The 15,183-nt window shown below is 43.7% G+C and overlaps 1 protein-coding gene across 3 annotated transcripts in view; it reads right to left on the minus strand.

Moving 5' to 3' along the window:
* Positions 1-10,755, minus strand: part of LOC138667079 (uncharacterized) — a 45,794-nt gene extending 35,039 nt beyond the window's left edge. For 2 of the 3 annotated variants that reach the window (XM_069755358.1, XM_069755357.1), the window contains exon 1: positions 157-1,401. The gene's annotated coding sequence lies outside the window, so the exon portion shown is untranslated. Of the gene's footprint in view, positions 1-156; positions 1,402-10,664 lie in introns of those variants that run through there. The other variant, XM_069755356.1, reaches the window with a different exon arrangement.
* Between the last annotated feature and the right edge of the window lie 4,428 nt (positions 10,756-15,183).

Below are 15,183 nucleotides of genomic sequence, written 5' to 3' on the forward strand. Positions count from 1 at the left end.
GGTAGCGTAGAAAAGCGACCAATCAATATTCCTGAAGGTCATAATGTAGTGAAGTTCCTCCTCCAGCTCATAACAAAGCTTAGTCACTAGTCCCCAAATTGTACATGTGTTAGTCCATTGGCTTTCTTGCTAGGTTCATTAAATGCTAAAACTGACCTGCCATTATGATTCTCCAGGTCATTACGAGTTCATAGACATCAAAATGACTAGGTTTTGCTTTATCTAAGATTAAAATAAAGCTTCATGTGAATGAAAAACATCAACTACCACCGTGGATAATAAAGGACAACAAATGGTTCTTCACCACAACACTAAAAGCATATAAATTAAAAGGTGTATAATGAACACAAGTACTAAAAACTCATAATAAAAAGGTATAATTTTATTAGTGACAAAAAGTAAATTAATAAAAAGCAATAAGTAAAATACCAAAGTTGGCCATAAGAAGGCGCCACAGGATAAAGGATATATAATACAAGTAAACAGATCCCACACAAGTTATTGCAAAAATATAAGATTGATAAATACATGCGATTTAGAAAAAACAAAAAAGATGAAAACAAGTGTAGCAAAATGCAAGTGAAAAAACACCAAGAATTGTGTGGGGATAAAGTAAATACCGTGAGTATGCTGTGGCGCCAACCTGTCCCTACGCACGTTTCGGCAGTATAAGCCTTCTTCCAAGGGGACTGTTGAAAGTGTCTGATGGGCATCTATTTATGTGGAAAAGCGACCAATCAATTGTAAAATGTGCAAGACTCAGATGGTAGGCCGGCTTTAATTGTCGCATGCGGACACCCATTGAACTCCCATCCACCGGAGCATCATAGAGATGGACCCAATCACATAACCCGAAGTGGTGAAAAAAAATCCAAACTTTGCTTTAAAAAAAAATAGTGCAATTTTCTGATACCCGTAGAGTCTCCATTTTTCGTGATCTGGGGTTGGGTGATGGCTTATTTTTTGTGCGCCGAGCTGACATTTTTAATGACACCATTTCAGTGCAGATACAATCTTTTGATCGCCTCTTATTGCATTTTATTGCACTGTTGCAGCAGTCACAAAAACGTAATTCTGGAGTTTTGATTTTTATTTCATTATGCTGTTCAGACTTTTACGAACGCAGCGATACCAAATATGTGTATTTATACTGTTTTATTTTAGTGATGCAAAAGGGGATTGTTTAACCCCTTCGTGACAGAGCCAATTTTCACCTTAATGACAAGGCCAATTTTTACAATTCTGACCAGTGTCACTTTATGTGGCAATAACTCGAACGCTTCAACAGATCCCAGTGATTCTGAGATTTTTTTTTGCGACATATTGTACTTCATGATACACACACATATATACAGTACAGACCAAAAGTTTGGACACACCTCATTTAAAGATTTTTCTGTATTTTCACGACTATGAAAATTGTAAATTCACACTGAAGGCATCAAAACTATGAATTAACACATGTGGAATTATATACTTAACAAAAAAGTGTGAAACAACTGAAATTATCTCATATTCTAGGTTCTTCAAAGTAGTCACCTTTTGCTTTGATGACTGCTTTGTACACTCTCGGCATTCTCTTGATGAGCTTCAAGAGGTAGTCACCGGGAATGGTTTTCACTTCACAGGTGTGCCCTGTCAGGTTTAATAAGTGGGATTTCTTGCCTTATAAATGGGGTTGGGACCATCACTTGTGTTGAGCAGAAGTCTGGTGTATGCACAGCCGATAGTCCTACTGAATAGACTGTTAGAATTTGTATTATGGCAAAAAAAAAAGCAGCTAAGTAAAGAAAAACGAGTGGCCATCATTACTTTAAGAAATGAAGGTCAGTCAGTCCGAAAAATTGGGAAGTGTCCTCAAGTGCAGTGGCAAAAACCATCAAGCGCTACAAAGAAACTGGCTCACATGAGGACTGCCCCAGGAAAGGAAGACCAAGAGTCACCTCTGCTTCTGAGGATAAGTTTATCCAAGTCACCAACCTCAGAAATCGCAGGTTAACAGCAGCTCAGATTAGAGACCAGGTCAATGCCAGTTCTAGCAGCAGACACATCTACAACAACTGTTAAGAGGAGACTTTGTGTGCAGCAGGCCTTCATGGTAGAATAGCTGCTAGGAAACCACTGCTAAGGACAGGCAACAAGCAGAAGAGACTTGTTTGGGCTAAAGAACACAAGGAATGGACATTAGACCAGTGGAAATCTGTGCTTTGGTCTGATGAGTCCAAATTTGAGATCTTTGGTTCCAACCACCGTGTCTTTGTGGCATGGAGGAGGAGGTGTGATGGTGGGGGTGGGGGCTTTGCTGGTTACACTGTTTGGGATTTATTCAAAATTGAAGGCGTACTGAACCAGCATGGCTACCACAGCATCTTGCAGCGGCATGCTATTCCACCTGGTTTGCGTTTTGTTGAACCATCATTTATTTTTCAACAGGACAATGACCCCAAACACACCTCCAGGCTGTGTATAAGGGCTATTTGACCAAGAAGGAGAGTGATGGGGTGCTACGCCAGATGACCTGGCCTTCACAGTCACCAGACCTGAACCCAATCGAGATGGTTTGGGGTGAGCTGGACCGCAGAGTGAAGGCAAAAGTGCCAACAAGTGCTAAGCATCTGTGGGAACTCCTTCAAGATTATTGGAAGACCATTCCCGGTGACTACCTCTTGAAGCTCATCAAGAGTGTGCAAAGCAATCATCAAAGCCAAAGGTGACTACTTTGAAGAACCTAGAATATAAGACATTTTCAGTTGTTTCACACTTTTTTGTTAAGTATATAATTCCACGTGTTAATTCATAGTTTTGATGCCTTCAGTGTGAATGTACAATTTTCATAGTTATGAAAATAGAGAAAAATCTTTAAATGAGGCGTGTCCAAACTTTTGGTTCATATATATATATATATATATATATATATATATATATATATATATATATATATATATGCACCAAAAGTTTGGACACACCTCATTTAAAGATTTTTCTCTATTTTCATAACTATGAAAATTGTACATTCACATATATACAATTATACACACACACATTAGCGTATGTGTGCACAGAGTATCCTGCGCAAGCGCATGCCAACCCATGTCCTTGAGAACCGATGAGTTCCCATAGACAGTAATGTGTTTTGACGCACTCATCCGTATGCCTGTGCATATTTGACGCAACAAAAAAATGCAACATGTTCGTTCGCAGCACACCATGAAATGACGCATCCGCATGCGAACTGATGCCAACGCATGTCCCTGCGTACACAATGTTAAATATATGTACGCAAGACGCATGCAGATCTATACGCAGGCTTACGCTGCGCCCACATATGCTAATGTGAACCCAGCCTAATTCCGTGACAAAGGGGGATTTCATTTACTATTTTTTTTTATTTTGATCACTAAGCTAGACCATAAAGTTTCCTCTTTATCCCAATTGGTGCCGTCAGATCACGATTGTGTAGTCCTGATGGTAATTCACGACCAAATGAGAGTCTGCCGCTTGTTGTAACCTGTTCAGTAGTTAGGGGCATTTAGGTGGTAAAAATAATTTTTTTTCATTCCCATCATGTCACTTTGCATTAATTCCTGAAAAGCACCTGAAGGGTTAATAAACTACCTGACAGCAGTTTTCAGTATGTCAGGGGGTGCTGTTTTTAAAATGTTATCACTTTTGGGTTTTTTCCAATATATAGGACCCCTAAAGGCACTTCAAACCTGAATAGGTCACTAAAAAAATACATTTTGCACATTTCCTTGAAAAAAAAAAAATGACAAATGACTGCTACCCATGTGTTCCTGTTTCCATGATTGTTCTCTTGTGTCTACAAGACTGGGGAGTTCCACCACTCCTCTTGGGCTAGCTGCACAAAAGCTGTTCTGCCCTGTATGCACACATGGATTTTTCCTCTCTGAACCCTGTTCACACAGGTAATATACAGATGATCAGGTTTTTAAATACATCAGATAGGGATTGCATACATTAGTTAGGACTGCTCTGATATGGGTATACCGTGAAGATTGGTAGAGCAGCTTAGTATACATTTTTTGCAAAAAACGTATCAACCAAATACCCTGTTATTTACATCTTTTACTAGCACTTGCGGATTACTGCAAACATTTTTTCAAACTGAGTGTTTTTGGTTTTACTGTTCTCTTTTGTGTCTTCAGGTTTCTTGGTGGTGTGTGAACATGTTCTTACAGACTTGTTCACTGTGCAAGTAGCCCATGTGTTCCTGTTTCTACATTATTAAACCGCCTAAAATGCTAACAAAATAAAATAACATTTTACAAATGGTGCTGATGTAAAGCAGACTTAAGGGAAATGACATTAATGTTTTGTGTTGTATGACTATTTGGATCGAATGGATAATCATTCAAAGTTTGAAAATTGCTAATTTTTTTTAAAAAAAATTCTCAATTTCTGTTTTTTTTTTTTGTTTTTTAGAAATAAACAGAAAACATAATCAACCTAAATTTACTATTATCATAAAGTAGAATGTGTCACGAAAAAAATCTCAATCACTGGGATTTGTTGAAGCATTCCAGAGTTATTACCACATAAAGTGACACAGGTCAGATTTAAAAAATGTGGCCCTTTCACTAAGGGGTTAAAAGACACTCAAAAGCCTGACATATGAACAGCGAGTTGTTTTTACAAAGAAATATTCATTCTGAGTGTTTCCTGGGTGTTTTTGCAGGCAGACCCAGAAAAGATGCCTTCTGCACATACCTTTGAGCATAAAGGGGTTGTCCACTACCAGGACAACTCCTTCTTGATCAAAATGTTTGGCTCCCATAAAATAAAACATATAATTCCCTCCCGCGCCATGTCGGCACTCGCCCTCCCCAGGTCTTCGGTCCGATGGGTGTTGCAGGTCCAGCACCTCTCATCTTCTTATGATTTCCGCCCTCCTACTTGCTTCATGTCTCCCCGACATCGCGCTCCTGCGCACTTATCTGCCTTGTTGAGGGCAGAGCAAAGGACTGCAGTGCGCAGTGGAAGGTCAGAGAGGCCCAGCGCCTGCGCACTGCAGTACTTTACTCTGCCCTCAACAAGCCAGCACATAAGTACGCCTGTGCCGGAGCGTGTTGCCAGGGAGCGATGAAGAAGCAGGAGGGTTGCATCAAAAGAAGATGGGAGGTGTGACACCCATCGGACTGGATCCCCCCAGGTGAGTAGGATAAAACTTATCTTTCAGGTCGGATCGGGGCAAATATATCTGTAGCATTATAGAATGCTGTATATCAGCCCTGAAAGGCAGTGGCCGCATCGGGTATCGACCAAACCTGGTGACAGGTTCCCTTTAACCCCTTCCCGACCTTTGACGCATACGCTGCGTCATGAAAGTCGGTGCCATTTCGACCCATGACGCAGCATATGCGTCATGGAAAGATCGCGTCCCTGCAGATCGGGTGAAAGGGTTAACTCCCATTTCACCCGATCTGCAGGGACAGGGGGAGTGGTAGTTTAGCCCAGGGGGGGTGGCTTCACCCCCTCGTGGCTACGATCGCTCTGATTGGCTGTTGAAAGTGAAACTGCCAATCAGAGATTTGTAATATTTCACCTAAAAAAATGGTGAAATATTACAATCCAGCCATGGCCGATGCTGCAATATCATCGGCCATGGCTGGACACACTAATGTGCACCCACTCCACTCCTCCGATCGCCCCCCCAGCCCCCCGATCTGCTCCCCTCGGTCCTGTGCTCCGCTCCCCCGTCCTCCTGCCCGCTCCCCCCGTGCTCCAATCACACCCCCCGTGCTCCAATCAAACCCCCCCGCACTCCGATCCCCCCCCGCACAGCGATCCCCCCCCCGCACAGCGATTCCCTCCCCCCCCGCGTGCTCCGATCCACCCGCCCGCACAGCGATCCCCCACTCCGTGCTCCAATCCACCCCCCCGTGTTCCGGTCCAGCCCCCCCGTGCTCCGACGCCCCCCCCGTGCCCTGATCTCCCCCCCTTATACTTACCTGGCCTCCCGGGGACCGTCCGTCTTCTTTCCTGGGCGCCGCCATCTTCCAAAATGGCGGGCGCATGTGCAGTGCGCCCGCCGAATCTGCCGGCTGGCAGATTCGTTCCAGAGTGAATTTTGATCACTGAGATAGGTTATATCTCAGTGATCAAAATAAAAAAAAAAAAAAGTAAATGACCCCCCCCCCCCCTTTGTCACCCCCATAGGTAGGGACAATAAAAAAAAATATATATATTTTTTTTTTCCACTAAGGTTGGGGTAAGAACTAGGGTTAGGGGTAGGGTTTCGGTATGTGCACACGTATTCTGTTCCGCTGCGGATTTGATAAATCCGCAGTGCTAAACCGCTGCGGATTTATGGCGGATTTACCATGTTCTTTCTGCGCATTTCAATGCGGTTTTACAACAGCGATTTTCTATTTGAGCAGTTGTAAAACCGCTGCGGAATCCGCAGAAAGAAATGACATGCTGCGGAATGTAAACCGCTGCGTTTCCGTGCAGTTTTTCCGCAGCATGTGTACAGCGATTTTTGTTTCCCATAGGTTTGCATTGAACTGTAAACTCATGGGAAACTGCTGCGGATCCGCAGCGTTTTCCGCAGCGTGTGCACATACCTTTAGAATTAGGCTATGTGCACACGGTGCGGATTGGCCGCTGTGGATCCGCAGCAGAGTTCCATCAGGTTTACAGTACCATGTAAACATATGGAAAGCCAAATCCGCTGTGCCCATGGTGCGGAAAATACCGCGCGGAAACGCTGCGTTGTATTTTCCGCAGCATGTCAATTCTTTGTGCGGATTCCGCAGCGTTTTACACCTGTTCCTCAATAGGAATCCGCAGGTGAAATCCGGACAAAAAACACTGGAAATCCGCGTTAAATCCGCAGGTAAAACGCAGTGCCTTTTACCCGCGGATTTTTCAAAAATGGTGCTGAAAAATCTCATACGAATCCGCAACGTTGGCACATAGCCTTAGGGCTAGGGTTGGGTTGGAATTAGGGTTGTGGTTAGTGTTAGGGGTGTGTTGGGGTTACGGGTGTGTTGGGGTTAGGGTTGTGATTAGGGTTACGGCTACAGTTGGGATAAGGGTTAGGGGTGTGTTGGAGTTAGAATTGAGGGGTTTCCACTGTTTAGGCACATCAGGGGGTCACCAAACGCAACATGGCGCCACCATTAATTCCAGCCAATCTTGTATTCAAAAAGTCAAATGGTGCTCCCTCACTTCCGAGCCCCGACGTGCACCCAAACAGTGGTTTACCCCCACATATGGGGTACCAGCATACTCAGGACAAACTGCGCAACAATTACTGGGGTCCAATTTCTCCTGTTACCCTTGTGAAAATAAAGAAATGCTTGCTAAAACATCATTTTTGAGGAAAGAAAAATGATTTTTTATTTTCACGGCTCTGCGTTGTAAACGTCTGTGAAGCACTTGGGGGTTCAAAGTGCTCACCACATATCTAGATAAGTTCCTTGGGGGGTCTAGTTTCTAAAATGGGGTCACTTGTGGGGGGTTTCTACTGTTTAGGCACACCAGGGGCTCTGCAAACGCAATGTGACGCCCGCAGACCATTCCATCAAAGTCTGCATTTCAAAAGTCACTACTTCCCTTCTGAGCCCCGGCATGTGCCCAAACAGTAGTTTACCCCCACATATGGGGTATCACCGTACTCAGGAGAAACTGGACAACAAATATTGGGGTCAAATTTCTCCTGTTACCCTTGGGAAAATTAAAAAATTCTGGGCTAAATTATTATGTTTGAGGAAAGAAAACGTATTATTTTCACGGCTCTGCATTATAAACTTCTATGAAGCACTTGGGGGTTCAAAGTGCTCACCACACATCTAGATAAGTTCCTTTCGGGGTCCAGTTTCCAAAATGGGGTCACTTGTGGGGGGTTTCTACTGTTAAGCCACATCAGGGGCTCTGCAAACGCAACGTGACGCCCACAGAGCATTCCATCAAAGTCTGCATTTCAAAATGTTACTACTTCACTTCCGAGCCCCGGCATGTGCCCAAACAGTGGTTTACCCCCACATATGGGGTATCAGCGTACTCAGGAGAAACTGGACAACAACTTTTGGGGTCAAATTTCTCCTGTTACCCTTTGTAAAATAAACAATTGCAGGCTAAAAGATCACTTTTGAGAAAATAATTTTTCTTTTTTATTTTCATGGCTCTGCGTTATAAACTTCTGTGAAGCACTTGGGGGTTCAAAGTCCTCACCACACATCTAGATTAGTTCCTTTGGGGGTCTAGTTTCCAAAATGGGGTCATTTCTGGGGGATCTCCAATGTTTAGGCACACAGGGGCTCTCCAAATGTGACATGGTGTCCGCTAATGATTGGAGCTAATTTTCCATTCAAAAAGTCAAATGGCGCGCCTTCCCTTCCGAGCCCTGCCGTGTGCCCAAACAGTGGTTTACCCCCACATATGAGGTATCGGCGTACTCGGGAGAAATTGCCCAACACATTTTATGATCCATTTTATCCTACTGCCCATGTGAAAATGAAAAAATTGAGGCGAAAAGAATTTTTTTGTGAAAAAAAAGTACTTTTTCATTTTTACAGATCAATTTGTGAAGCACCTGAGGGTTTAAAGTGCTCACTAGGCATCTAAATAAGTTCTTTGGGGGGTCTAGTTTCCAAAATGGGGTCACTTGTGGGGGAGCGCCAATGTTTAGGCACACGGGGGCTCTCCAAACGTGACATGGTGTCCGCTAAAGAGTGGAGCCAATTTTTGATTCAAAAAGTCAAATGGCGCTCCTTCCCTTCCAAGCCCTGCCGTGCGCCCAAACAGTGGTTTACCCCCACATATGAGGTATCGGCGTACTCAGGACAAATTGCACAACAACTTTCGTGGTTCAGTTTCTCCTTTTACCATTGGGAAAATAAAAAAATTGTTGCTAAAAGATAATTTTTGTGACTAAAAAGTTAAATGTTCATTTTTTCCTTCCATGTTGCTTCTGCTGCTGTGAAGCACCTGAAGGGTTAATAAACTTCTTGAATGTGGTTTTGAGTACCTTGAGGGGTGCAGTTTTTAGAATGGTGTCACTTTTGGGTATTTTCAGCCATATAGACCCCTCAAACTGACTTCATATGTGAGGTGGTCCCTAAAAAAAATGGTTTTGTAAATTTCGTTGTAAAAATGAGAACTCGCTGGTCAAATTTTAACCCTTATAACTTCCTAGCAAAAAAAAATTTTGTTTCCAAAATTGTGCTGATGTAAAGTATACATGTGGGAAATGTTATTTATTAACTATTTTGTGTCACATAACTCTCTGGTTTAACAGAATAAAAATTCAAAATGTGAAAATTGCGAAATTTTCTAAATTTTCGCCAAATTTCCGTTTTTATCACAAATAAACGCAGAATTTATTGACCTAAATTTACCACTAACATGAAGCCCAATATGTCACGAAAAAACAATCTCAGAACCGCTAGGATCCGTTGAAGCGTTCCTGAGTTATTACCTCATAAAGGGACACTGGTCAGAATTGCAAAAAACGGCAAGGTCTTTAAGGTCAAAATAGGCTGGGTCATGAAGGGGTTAATAACAAATGTTCCCCCTGCAACATTAGGTCAAATATCTGTCACAAAAACGGTGACTGTTATGGACAAAGTACATGATATTCAGTGACATTATAATGGCTAATATGGAACATGGACAGTAATGGGAAAGGAGGAAGATTAAGAAAACCGTCAGCAACAAAATAATGTTTTCAAAAAGGACAAACCCTCCTTAAAATCTAGTGCAGCCTGCTCCGCCTGCAGGTAAGGCCTCTTTCACACTTCAGTCTTTTGGCGTCAGTCACTACCGACAGTGACGGATTGACGGATCCGTCACAATTGTTGCGAAAACGGTTCTAACGGATCCGTTTTTTTGACGGATCCGTTACTTGGGGGTTGTCTGGGAGAAGTATCTACTTTTTGGAGCATGCGCAATTGAAAAAACGGATTGGGGCGACGGATCCGCCGAAAAAACGGTTGCGGCGGATCCGTCGCCCATAGGCGCCCATTCTATGGAATGGCGGACGCGACGGATCCGTCGCGATCCGCCATTTCGGCGTTGACAAAAAACGTTCCAATGTCCGTCTATTTTCAGAAAACGTCCGCCAAATTTCGACGGATCCGTCGCATGGCGGATGGAACGGACGACCATCCGTCACTAATGCAAGTCTATGGGAAAATAACGGATCCGTCAAAAAAAATGACGGATCCGTTATTTGAGGAAAATGGCGGTTTTAGACTGACGCCAAAAGACTGAAGTGTGAAAGAGGCCTAAGGGACGCCGCCGTGCCAGCCTGCAGGTAACGGACGCCGCCGTGCCAGCCTGCAGGTAACGGACGCCGCCGTGCCAGCCTGCTCCACCTGCAGGTAAGGGACGCCGCCGTGCCATACTGCTCCGCCTGCACGTAAGGGACGTAGACGTGCCAGCCTGCAGGTAAGGGACGTAGACGTGCCAGCCTGCAGGTAAGGGACGCCACCGTGCCATTCTGCAGATAACGGACGCCACCGTGCCATACTGCTCCGCCTGCACGTAAGGGACGCCACTGTGCCAGCCTGCAGGTAAGGGATGCCGCCGTGCCATACTGCTCCACCTGCAGATAAGGGACGCCGCCGTGCCAGCCTGCAGATAAGGGGCGCCACTGTGCCAACAAAGACCTGTTCCATGGTTGCCGGAAACGCACCCACCTGCTGGCTGCCAGTCACTTCTGCCTTTCCACCCCTCACCGTCACTGCCACATCCGGCACAGGGTAACTCACCTCTGCTGTGGTGACGTCAGGCCCATGTGAGTGGCTGCTGTCACCGGAAGGGGCGGGGCCTATCCTTTAGCGCAGGCCCGATAGCAGGAAGCATTGTGGTGCACTGTTGTGGCTGCTGGAGATGACACTGGGTGGAGGGGGGAGACACGGAGAGGACGGAGGAGCCAGCTGCTCGCTTTCCATGTCTGTGGTTGGCTTGGCTGACTGTTGTGGCCAGTGCATTGTGGGGGATGTAGTTCATGACCCTTGAATGCTTATGGTGTCTCACACTGCCTTAGCGATTTCAGCTCCCATGATGCATTAGTTTCATGTCTCGCTGAGCCCGGGCGGCCGCCGTCCTGTGGTTGGGGGATCGGGGTGGGATTTTCAGGTGGTCGTCGGATGGGGATGTGAATTGTGCTGCACCATTACAGAGGACTCAGCACCTGCGCATTCAGTGTTCTGTCCCCTCATCCCAGCCTGTATTCACAGTCATCACTGTATCATTTCGCCTGTTTTCACCTTCCTGCCCGGGCCAATTTTTACAATTCTGACCACTGTCCCTTTATGTACTTCATGATAGTGGTAACATTTCTTTGATATTACCTGCGTTTATTTGTGAAAAAAATGTAAATTTGAGAAAATTGATACCCCATATGTGGTGAACACTTTGACCCACCAAGTGCTTTACAGAAGTTTATAATGCAGAGCCGTAAAAATAAAAAAAATTTTTTCACAAAAATGATCTTTTCGCCCCCAATTTTTTATTTTCCCAAGGGTAAGAGAAGAAATTGGACCCCAAAAGTTGTACAATTTGCCCTGAGTACGCTAATACCCCATATGTGGGGGTAAACCACTGTTTGGACGCATGGCAGAGCTCGGAAGGGAAGGAGCGCCATTTGACTTTTCAATGCAAAATTTACTGGAATTGAGATGGGACGCCATGTTGCATTTGGAGAGCCACTGATGTGCCTAAACATTGAAACCCCCCACAAGTGACACTATTTTGGAAAGTAGACCCCTAAGGAACTCATGTAGATGTGTTGTGAGAGCTTTGAACCCCCAAGTGTTTCACTACAGTTTATAACGCAGAGCCGTGAAAATAAAAAATCTTTTTTTTTCCACAAAAATTATTTTTTAGCCCTCAGTTTTGTATTTTTCCAAGGGTAACAGGAGAAATTGGACCCCAAAAGTTGTTGTCCAATTTGTCCTGAGTACGCTGATACCCCATATGTGGGGGGGAACCACCGTTTGGGCGCATGGGAGGGCTCGGAAGGGAAGGAGCGCCATTTGGAATGCAGACTCAGATGGATTGGTCTGCAGGCGTCACATTGCGTTTGCAGAGCCCCTAATGTACCTAAACAGTAGAAACCCCCCACAAGTGACCACATATTGGAAAATAGACCCCCAAGGAACTTATCTAGATGTGTTGTGAGAACTTTGAACCCCGTGACTACAAGACTGCATCTTGTATTTCATGCAAAGAAAATCAGTACAAACTCCTTCTTCTCTGGTACCATACGCCTGAGTTTTTACATAAAATGGACCCATCTATTCCTTCCCTTGGCTGGCGATACATCCTGTCTAGAGGTTCTATAGTTCACATTTTTTGGGACTGTCCACTAATTAAACTGTTCTGGGCAATAGTTCAACTCCTCATTAAGCAAGTTTTTGGAGTGGATCTCCCATTAAGTCCCCAGCCCTTTCTATTAAATATTTTCCCTGAGTCCATATCTAAGAGATCCTTTAGATTACTTTTACAGGAGTTTGTATGTTCTCTCCGTGTTTGCGTGGGTTTCCTCCGGGTACTCCAGTTTCCTCCCACATTCCAAAGACATACTGATAGGGAATTTAGATTGTGAGCCCCAGTGGGGACAGCGATGATAATGTGTGTAAAGCGCTGCGGAATATGATAGCGCTATATTAAAATAAAGATTATTATTACATATATTGACATCAGCACGCTGTTTGATTGCCTACCACTGGAAGCAAACCTCTCCACTTTCCCAACTAGATGTATATTCTCACATCAAGGATATCAGAAAATTTGAATACTGGGCAGCCCTTAATGACAAAGCTGTAGAGAGATTTAACCTTGTTTGGTCTCCTTGGGATTCCTTTTGGGTCATGTTAAAAATATGACCTCTATGAGATGGATATAACTAGGTCATAACATTCCACATCATTTACTCCCTCTTTCCTTTTGTCTGAGTCTGTGCGTTTGTTTGTAAAATTGTACTCTTTATCTACTTGAAAATGTTTAACTATTATTATAGTATAAGACTGGTTGTTAACCTAGAAATGATAGCGAAAAATCTAAAATACCTAATTTTTTTTTCCTGTAAAATTTGAGACGTTTTCAATAAAATTTACAATTTAAAAAAAAGATGAGTTTTTCATAGACTTCTCTGCTCTGCATAGGCAGCAATAAAAGCAAGCATTATTGTACTTAGCATTGTCATTTCATTCATGGCTTATACTTAGTACAGCAGTGGATGAGAAACTCTTCTCGCTAGCTTTGTTCGTAGCCACTAGATTGAAATAATGTACAGTCATGGCCAAAATTTTTGAGAATGACACCAAAATTATATTTTCACATGATCTGCTGCCCTCTGGTTTTTATTAGTGTTTGTCTGATGTTTATATCACATACTGGCATGCTCTCAATCAACTTCTGGACCAAATCCTGACTGATAGCAGTCCATTCTTGCATAATCAATGCTTGCATTTTGCCAGAATTTGTTGGTTTTTGTTTGTCCACCCGTCTCTTGGTGATTGACCACAAGTTCTCAATGGGATTAAGATCTGGGGAGTTTCCAGGCCATGGACCCAAAATCTCTATGTTTTGTTCCATGAGCCATTTAGTTATCACCTTTGCTTTATGGCAAGGTGCTCCATCATGCTGGAAAAGGCATTGTTGGGCGCCAAACTGCTCTTGGACGGTTGGGAGAAATTGCTCTTGGAGGACATTCTGGTACCATTCTTTGTTCATGGCTGTGTTTTTAGGCAAGACTGTGAGTGAGCCGATTCCCTTGGCTGAGAAGCAACCCCACACATGAATGGTTTCAGGATGCTTTACAGTTGGCATGAGACAAGACTGGTGGTAGCGCTCACCTCTTCTTCTCTGAATAAGCTGTTTTCCAGAAGTCCCAAACAATCGAAAAGGGGATTCATCAGAGAAAATGACTTGGCCCCAGTCCTCAGCAGTCCACTCCCTGTACCTTTTGCAGAATATCAGTCGGTCCCTGATGGTTTTTCTGGAGAGAAGTGGCTTTTTTGCTGCCATCCTTGAAACCAGGCCTTGCTCAAAGAGTCTCGGCCTCACAGTGCGTGCAGAAGCATTCACACCAGCCTGCTGCCATTCCTGAGCAAGCTCAGCACTGCTGGTAGTCCGATCCCGCAGCTGAAACAGTTTTAAGATACGGTCCTGGCGCTTGCTGGTCTTTCTTGGGCACCTGGAGCCTTTTTGACAACAATGGAAGCTCTCTCCTTGAAGTTCTTGATGATGCGATAGATTGTTGACTGAGGTGCAATCTTTGTAGCTGCGATACTCTTCCCTGTCAGGCCATTTTTGTGCAGTGCAATGATGGCTGCACGTGTTTCTTTAGAGATAACCATGGTTAACTGAAGAGAAACAATGATACCAAGCACCAGCCTCCTTTTAAAGTGTCCAGTGATGTCATTCTTACTTAATCATGACTGATTGATCGCCAGCCCTGTCCTCATCAACACCCACACCTGTGTTAATGGATCAATCACTAAAACGATGTTAGCTGCTCCTTTTAAGGCAGGACTGCAATGATGTTGAAATGTGTTTTGGGGGTTAAAGTTCATTTTCTGCGCAAATATTGACTTTGTAAGTACAGTAATTGCTGTTAAGCTGATCACTCTGACATTCAGGAGTATATGCAGATTGCCATTAGAAAAAATGAAGCACTAGACTTTGGAAAAATTAATATTTGTCTCATTCTCAAAATTTTTGTCCATGACTGTAGACCCCTATATTTTGATTTTTCGTCTGCATAAATAATACAGCATATTGTTAAAATAGGCTCTAAAATCTTAAAATTATCTGTGAGATAATACTGAAGTGATTGAAAATGAAAAAGATAAAGTTTAAATAAACAATAGAACAGAAACAGATTTAATTTTAGTACAACCCTTATATCAAACTGATAGATTCCAATACTTATAATGTAGCATATACCCTGGAATATTATTGGACAGTTACTGATCACATGACCAGTGCCATCCAGGTGCCTGTGCGCTCAGTTGACAGTTGAGGAAAGTGACAGTTGGAGTTGGCTAGTGAAGGTGAAGAAGCTGTCTGCGGACTGTGAGAAAAGCGCTAATATGGAGAAAGAAGAGGTTGTAGGGAGGAAGAGAGTGAGGAAAAGAAGATACTTGGACTCATCGGCTGATGAGAAGTCTTCAATCAAGAAACCCAAAAAGAGTGGAAAAAAGATTA

This window comes from Ranitomeya imitator, chromosome 2 (genome assembly GCF_032444005.1).
Source record: "Ranitomeya imitator isolate aRanImi1 chromosome 2, aRanImi1.pri, whole genome shotgun sequence".
In the NCBI taxonomy this organism is placed as follows: Eukaryota; Metazoa; Chordata; class Amphibia; order Anura; family Dendrobatidae; genus Ranitomeya; species Ranitomeya imitator.